This window comes from Hermetia illucens, chromosome 2, assembly GCF_905115235.1.
Source record: "Hermetia illucens chromosome 2, iHerIll2.2.curated.20191125, whole genome shotgun sequence".
NCBI classification, from domain to species: domain Eukaryota; kingdom Metazoa; phylum Arthropoda; class Insecta; order Diptera; family Stratiomyidae; genus Hermetia; species Hermetia illucens.
This window is the reverse complement of record NC_051850.1, coordinates 135062502-135071513: the sequence shown is the minus strand read 5'-3', so window position 1 is coordinate 135071513 and position 9012 is coordinate 135062502.

Below are 9012 nucleotides of genomic sequence, written 5' to 3'. Positions count from 1 at the left end.
TAGTTAATTTTTGGAAGGTCCGATGAAGAACGTTAATAGTAGGCTTTATATTCCAGATTATGTACTGTTAATGAGGTAGAAGAAGCACTTTACCACGAATTTTACCATATGTCCAGCTGGTTCAAGTGGTTAGAGCACTGGGCTGTTGTAGCGGAAGGTCGCGGTTCAAATCTCATTGCTGGCAGAGGGATTTGTTATCGTGACTGGGTGTCGGATACCAGTCGACTCAGCTGTGGGTAATAATCTGCGACGAGCGCAAAGCTAGCCACATTGTCTTCTATAGTGTACTGTAGTGTACCATTGCGGTCTTGTAAGAAGTGCTCTAACACACACTTCGGATTATTTTGGAGCAATGTACGGATTTATATCGTCGCTTCACCTGGTTTCATAGATTTTTAGCAAGTTTTCGGCAGCGCTAGCGGAGAGTGTATTATTATTATCGGAGTCACATGTCATGGGCCAAATTATTACCAATTGGATCGGAGTCTAATCTCTGCACATTTTTAAATCCACAATTGAGTCCGGCGGGTTGTATTACGCAACCAACCGATGCTTATTTTTCCCATTCTTGGCAGCGTCACTTATGCTAGCTTTGCTGGGCGTACCATGTGGTCTTTTCTTAAACATTTGAATCTGCTTGTTCCCTTACTGAATCATGGGCATTGGTTAAAAGGATTGGATTTGGAGAAGGGGCAAGCAGAGTTGGAATGAAGATAACCGTCGGCGAAGCGAATAATCTAAGTCTAATAGGTCGTCAAATCCTTCCTCTCCGCATTAATAAACAAAACGTTGGGTACGTCCATAATTTGTATATTGTGGTAGCATGGTGGCATCGAATTCGATGCTACTTGTCGCATTAACAGCATTAAAACCGCTTTGACTGTTTTGTCTAAAATTTAGAAGTGCAGGTACTTTAATTTCAACATAAGGTTGTAATTGTTCCGGTCGAATATTCTTTCTTACTGTTATATGGGAGTAGAGCAATGTAACTAAATCTGCTACTCGAAAGCTCCAGGCCATCATTAACATCTGACCCTACGTATTTTCGAAAACAGTTCATTAGACTTGTTGATTAGGTCGACGAATCCATTGCTAGCTATATCATACAATGGAATTCAATTTATTTCTGAATGGCTGAAGAGGGGGTTGCCCTAGGAATACGCGGCGTATAACAGTAGAGGAAGATTGCAGGGTTCTTGAAAACACCGAAAAACACGCTTAGGTGTCTTTTTTTTTTAACTTTTTATCCTAAATACTCTCCTAAATTTTAAAGTCTGTATACTCATTAGAATGTAACTGTACCTGACAACATTGCATCTCAGCTCTGGAAAGCAAAGAGCTGGGACCCAACACTGCGGCTCGTTCAATTGCTCTACCACGATCCGAAAAGTAAAGTTCGAAGTGAGGCGGGTGTATCAAAATCGTTTCGTGCAACCTGGGTGAAGTGGCGTTCCACAACTGGTGTTCTTTGTGATCGACGTCTCTATGGTTCTGAGTGTTGGCGGACTATAAAAGACAATCAACGGCGTCTTACGGTAATGGAGACGAAGAGGTTGTGTTGGACTAGTGCCGTGACACGTTTTGATCACATTCGAAATGAGGTGCTCAGAGGTGGCGGTGAGGAAGATGGGGCGGCAACCCTATCGTTCAAACCAAAACCAAGTGGCCGAGGAGAACCTCCATAGTGGTGGCACCGGGAGACGCTGTAATCAATTTGGTTTGCCGGCCGTGATTCAGTAGGCGAATGCTCCAAAGCCCTAATCAGGGCGATCAGACCCGAGTCGGCACGGGGACTCATCTGAAGTGGCAAATTGGCCACGAAACCTTACCAGGGGTATACTGGTACCATGGGAACCGGGAATGCCCCTGGACTCATACTTCGGGTGAACTCCTGCTGTATGTGAGGACAGCTCGGTTATTTGCGGTTGGCCCCCTAGTGGGAGTTTCATGGTGGTTGTGGTTATGCTCAAGCGAGAAGAGACCTTCGGGCCTCGACGTGGTGTTGCGTATCAACACGGGTGCCGTACTCCATAGTTCGGTAGAGATTTAGGTAATTCTTGCATCCACCAGTATGAATGCTAAGCCATGCACTTGGTATAGACTGGTACCGTTGTTGCTTGTCTCATCGGGGCTCTGATTGTGGTCGCAAAATCAATCCGTGTCTGAAGAGGACCGTAGGATTAAGTCACATCCGAAATGAGGGTATCTGCGATCGAGATGGGGTTGCACCGATCGTGGAAAAATTGCGAAAGAACGCTTGCAATGGAACGGAAGAATGCCGTATACCGAGTAATCTTGTATTCTCAAAGAACTCCGTAGGGTGGAGAAGGGGCTTCAGAGACGGAAAACGAAGCCTGGGATAAGCCACAAGTCTGTGAACTCTAAAAGTACAGGGAGCAACCGCATCAGACGCGGAAGTCTTACCAACAAGTCCGTAGGATGAAGACTCATACCCCTCGATGCTCATTCTGCCGAGCCAAAGGAGGAAATCCGATTTCCAACAGAATGGGTAGATTGAAGCCAGGGGTTGAGTATTTTGATGAACTGCTCAACAACCAGAATATCGGCGAGTTGGTGCCCCCGCTAACTGAGGACGACGGACAAATACTGTCACCACCAAGTATAGAAGAAACAGTCCGTTCATCAGTTTAAAAAGCAAAAGTCGCAGGAGTCGGTGGAATTACAGCTGAAGGAGGCAACCAATTACACCAAGCAGTTCATAAACTGATGCTCAAGGTATGGAACAGCGAATCAATGCCTGAGGACTAGCAACAGGGCATTATCTGTCTCATACATAAAAAGGGGGATATCACGCAGTGCAGCAATTATAGAGGTATCACGTTGCTGAGTACCACCTATAAGATATTCTCCGCTATCTTGCTAGGCCGGATAGCCCCATACGCTCAGAACATCATTAGCCCATACCAAAGAGGCTTCACTCCAAGCAAATCAGCAACAGATCAGATTTTCTCTGTGCGGTAAGCGATGGAAAAACTGTTGGAATATGGACACTAGTCGCATCATCTATTCATCGACTTTAAAGCCGCCTATAATTGCACAGCTAGGGTAAAACTGTACACGGCCATTGGAGAATTCGGTATCGCAACAGAGCCTATTTCAGCTTACAAAAACTGTTACGCTCGAAACGTCTGACCGTAGGTCAAAGCTCTTACTGTACAAGACAATGATCTTGCCAGTCCTCATGTATTCCTCGGAGACTTAGGTTCTTCGCGAGAAGAATTACGAACTCTTGGCCGCCTTCGAGAGAAACTCCTCCGAAGAATTTTTGGCGCCCTACATGAGGATGGACGATTCCGTAGCATACATAACGACGAAATCTATGAGCGATACCATGGCCGTCCGGTTGTGGATAAAATCCGGCTCAATAGGTTACGGTGGGCGGGTCACTTAACCCGTATGGATGAGGATGATCCAGCCCGAAAAGTCTATAAGGGCAATATCTATGGTAGAAAAAGAAGACGAGGCAGACCCTGCCTATGATGGAGTGATAGCGTAGGCCAGGACGCCAGATAGCTTTTAGGGATATCGAATTGGTGGACCTCAGCGCAAAACCGGGATGTCTGGAGTTCCTTATTAAGGCAGGCCTAGACCAGATACCGGTTGTTGCGCCGTTGATGATGATGATGAATTAAGTATTTAAATTTGAAATTATTTTTATTAATAATATTAATTTGTAAACATGTCCGTTCTTTACAAATGTCCTTTCACCTGTAATCGTCCTGGATTATTTGAATGGGTCGCATTTCGCTAACGTAACAATTCGATTGTCGGTTGCTAGTGAAGATTTTCTGGGTGCCCCCAAATGTTGAGATCATCCCATTAATGTGGCAATAAATTTGTATGTTTTCCCTTTATCCCGGAGCTGACGGACAAGTCGTCCCTCCTCTACACTACAGTGCAGTGCACCACCTATCTAATATTATGATAATATTATAATTATATCTTTCTTCAGTTAAATTGCTTCATAATCTTACCTTCTGTAACTAAATAACTCTTTAAATAAAATCATTTCTCAACACACACCTATTTTACTGTCCAGCTCCTTTTCAATGTTGAACATATAAAAACGTCACAATATTAACTAAGAAGTAGCTTAATTGCGAGTACTCCCCCATTTCAGTTGAAAGTAGTCTTACGCACTAGCGGTCCCGTTTTGTTTTGCAGAATACATACATAGTTTTTCTCCGCCTTTTTCAAATTATGGGGTTTACACCTACTATTTTGTCCATATATATCTGGGTATGACACAAAATACAGCAACAGTGGTGAAAATCTTTTCTTTTGGTTGAACCTAAGTACGCTCATATAAAAGTGTCATTATTATCATTTTTGTCACAATTTTCAATGTGAGTGTATTCTTAAGCCCAAAATCACACTATGCGTAACACTTTTAATTGACGGAACAGTTTCTTTCGTTTTATTTGCGACATTACTCGAATATTTCCCAAGTTTTTCTAATTTCTGCTAGTTCTAATTTTCCTCTTTTTGAATCGATGAACTTCATTCAAATCATATGGTATAGTAATGAAAAAACCTTCGACTGTTTTTCCGTCCTTTTATTATTCCTCTTGCAAAATGAATTGATTACAAAATTCCATGGTACTGTGGCGCAGCGAAATTAATTAATTTCGAATGTTGTTAATTCGACTGACCTGAGGCCTTTGCCAACTATTTTTGACAGAATATAAATAATTGAAAAAGTTCACAACCGTTTTTGCCGTGTATAAGCCTTAGAATAAAGTCGATTATTGATTGAAATTCAAGTTGAAAAAGGATTTTTTTTGTTGAGGATGCTGGGAGTCCTGAGTCCGGACCCACTTAGTGATGGACCGAACCACTTGGGAAGCAACTTACTTCCTCTTTTGTAGTTCATGGACTCTTTTTTTTTGAGTTCAACGCAAGTTTTCAAAAAAGCAAAAAAGTGGACTGACGATTTCGTCTAAGGCAGAGGCAACTCATCAGACGCTGCCTCACCTCTGCCCTGGGAGCAGCGTGACCGTCACTGTCAGTCAACTTTTTTGCATTTTTTGAAAAAGTAGTTTGTCATTGTTTTGGTAGAATAATATCAATTTTCACATTAAGTTGAGTTTCATTCAGTGCTAATACTCATTTATTCAAAAATACCGAGATATTATAAATAATTCTTCAGAGATGATTTTGGGCCAGTTGGTGAATCACATCCGAAACAAAATACTTTAGAACGTTGCATGGAAGACTAGTGCTCACGAGGAACTTTCCATTTGTAACCTGAAATTGGAATAAATAGGTAAATTCTTTATTGGTGACCCCGAAGAACTCGCTCGATCGATTGGAAACAACACGCCTATATACAATCAACAAGCTACATCGCACAGTCGAGTTCGGTTAAACAGAGCGCAACAGCAATATGTGATACAACACTCGAACCAGACACAACATCTTGTACAGCATGAGCAATATCAACAGCAATTGAATGCAGTACAAGCCGTTCAGCACCAAGTGATATCAGCTCCGCAACAACAGAACGTCCAAAATACGCAGCATCCGCCATCGCTTCAACTACATCAAATTCAGCATCACCATAATCAACAAATCATCGACAATGCAGAGCAGAGGCCAGCGTTGGTGAATCAACAGCTTCAGCAAAAGCCCCCTCTACAGCAGCAGCAGCATCTCAGCCCAATCAAACCCGAGTTAATTTACAACAACCTCAAGTGCAGCCGCGGCCTATGGGGCAGCAACCGGCGATCCACACGCAAATTCAACAACAAGCGCCTCATCAACAACAAATATTATTATTAAATAGGTTAAGTCTTTATTTTTTTGTAATTTTTTTGTTAACCTTAATAATCATTATAAAACCGCCGCAAGAGACGGCGATGATATTCTTTAAAAAAAAAACTCATCGTTGGAGTTCCGCTCTCTTTGCGAGCTTTTTATTTATTTCGGTCTGCGCTTCAAGCATCCGCTCCGGAGTGCGTCGGTGGTTTCTCTTTTCTCTTTCGTACGGGCATTTGGGGGTGCGGTCTGCCGTCGTCAAATTAGGGTCTGCTGAAATTCATTACAGCCGCGTCGCGTCGTTAAACTTAGCTTTTGTCAGGTCGCTAGGCAACAAAGACGCGGCAGGCCCATTGGACCCTCAGGTGACCACCCTCGCTGTGCGCGTCCCTCCCTTTTGGAGAAGGAACCCGGAACTGTGGTTCGTCCATTTGGAGGCGCAATTCCAGATGTCCGGAATCACGGCGGATGCGACCAAATTCAACTATGCCATTGTTGGCCTGCATGAGGAGTCCATCCTCCTGGTAGCGGACATCGTAAAGTCGCGTAAAGCTGAAAACAAAGCTGATGAAGCGGCTGTCGGTAAGTGAGTCAGTTAAACTGGCTCACTTGCTGCAGGTTTGACGTTGGGCGATCGAACTCCCAGGCAATTGCTTCGCGAAATGAGGCAATTGGATGGGAGCAAGATCGACGACGACCTGGTGAAATCGCTCTGGCTGCGACGACTTCCGGAGAGCACCCAGGAGGTTCTCTCGTGCGTTTCCGGTTCTTTGGAAGCGCTGGCAGCTGCGGCTGACAAGGTGCATGAAGTGCACGCGCGTCTCACGATAGCGGCCGTTCAGCAGCTTTCAGAAAAATTAGGCGAGCTGAAGCGTGAGATGACCGCTCTTGTGGTCAGCATGGCAGAGATGAGGGTGACGCTGGAAGCTCAGCGTTCGGGCGGCAAGCCGTGAGCTCACTCGCGGTGTACTGCTCGAAAAGGACGATCGGGTAGCAGGTCGTCAGGACAGCCTACGCACCGAAGCATTTGTTGGAACCATCGCAGATTCGGTGAAAAAACTAACAGATGTACGCTCCCGTGTAAATTCGCGCCTCCCTCAAAAAACTAGGTCCGTGGGGGGTCCTGGCCACGGCCACCCAGAACGCAGCGCCACGTCGCCTAACAATTTATGATCCTCTCAGTAGGCACTGTTATCTTGTAGATATTGGTGCGGAGGTTTCCGGCAAATTGCTCGCGTATTAGCACCTACGGGTACAGGCAAGTGGACGTGAGTCTTAGCATGCGTAGGACGTTTTTGTGGCGATTCATCCTGGCGGATGTCAGCTTCCCCATTTTAGGCGCAGACTTCTTGTGTCACCATGGGTTGCTGGTGGACTTGCGGAACAGGTCCCATATAGACCCTACGACTAAACTTAATTCGTGAGACCGAATCTCATATCACCCCAACAACAATCTTTCCGTACTTTTGGAGTACACTACTGACTCTCGTGTTCGGGCACTCTTCGAAAAATTCAGCCAGATTACTACCGAAGCCTCTCTGAACCAGTGAAGCATAATGTGCAGCACTACATTAATGCTACTGGTTCTCCTATCTTCTCAAAGGTGCGTCCCCTACTACCACTGAAGCTGGCTATTGTACGGAAAGAATTCGAACAACAGGGTATCTGCACACCTTCGGACAGCTGTTGGTCTTCTCCACTCCATATGGTCCCTACGCCAAATGGCAAATGGCGCCCCTGTGGGGATTATAAAAGGCTAAATGGACAGATTGTTCCTGACCGATATCCCATTCCACTCATCCACGACTTCTGGGCAACCCCCACGGAGTATGTCAAACGCAAGCTGAACTTCACGAGAAACTTTGCTTGGACCTTCCAACCAGGGCAAAGTGGAAGACCGGCGGCGTGTTGCAAGACTATGACACAGTATTCTTTACGGACGGATCAAAGATGGCCTATGGAGCCGGCGCGGGGGTTTTCCCGAATATACACGGTGTATCCAAGTCGTATGGTCTCCAAGGTTTCGCCAGTGTATTCCAGGCGTCAGTACTGGCAATTTTGGAAGTCTGTCGATGGCTGGAGCGTGATTCGAGCCCCAAGCGTAACATAGCCATTCTGACCGACAGCCAAGCGGTCACCAAGGCCTTGTACTCAACGACGACATCTTCCCGGCTGATGGGGTCGCGCAGAGACGCGCTCAACCGTCTGGGCGGCACGCTCAAGGTCACTCTCCTCTGGGTTCCCGGACATAAGAACATAGAGGGGAATGAGCGCGCTGACGGATTGGCCAGGCAAGGCTCTGCTCTTGACACTCCCTCGGCGAATACAGTCGGTGTTCCGCTGGCGTCTGTCGCGGGCGGATTCTACTCGCACTACCTAGCAGCCGCGGGCCTGAGACGGCGAAGGCTTACAAGCTAAAGTCAAGGAGAATTTGGCCCGCTTATAACATAGCCCGATCACGAGAGCTCCTGTGCCAGACGCGTGCAAATGCATTCAAAATTACGGCGGTCTGCACGGGGCACCGGCTCATAGGGGACCATGCCGCTAGACTCGGCATATCCTACAACTCGCACTGCCGAAGCTGCGGAAAAGGAAGGGAAACCGTCATGCACTTTCTCTGCGATTACCCAGCTCTGGCTAGAATCAGGCTGCGGACACTGGGTAAACCATTGTTTGGGGACATCAGAGAGACTTCTAGCTGCAGGGTTGGAGAGCTGCTTTGCTTCGTGAATGCTACGGGCTGGCTCTGAAGTTCCGAGCCGGCTGGACTCTGCCTCCCTGCTCCCATAGCAATAGTCACGGTCTTAGGAGTTTGTGGCCTCAAAACGGTGCACCAAAGCGCTAATTGGGCTCATCGGAGCGGCCACTGATACCTACCTACCTACCTACCCCATCCGCGGCTTTGCTTATATCTCGCAAAATGCCGCATCTTTTCGACCTTGGATTTAACCAAGGCGTATCTCCAGAAGACATTCCAAAGACGTTTTTGCCCTGTATAACGTCTTAAAATAAATTCGATTATTGATTGAAAAACAAAATCGTTGTAAACTTTTTTCCAATTATTTCTATTCTGTCAAAAATAGTTGGCAAAGGCCTACTTCCCCACGGAGAACACTGGGGGTGGTATCCGTCAGTCGAACTCTGCTGCGCCACAGTACTATTGAAAAAAAATCCACATTTTCTGATACCGCGATCCAGAGGGCTTTTATCCACCTTCAAAATATCGTTTGAATT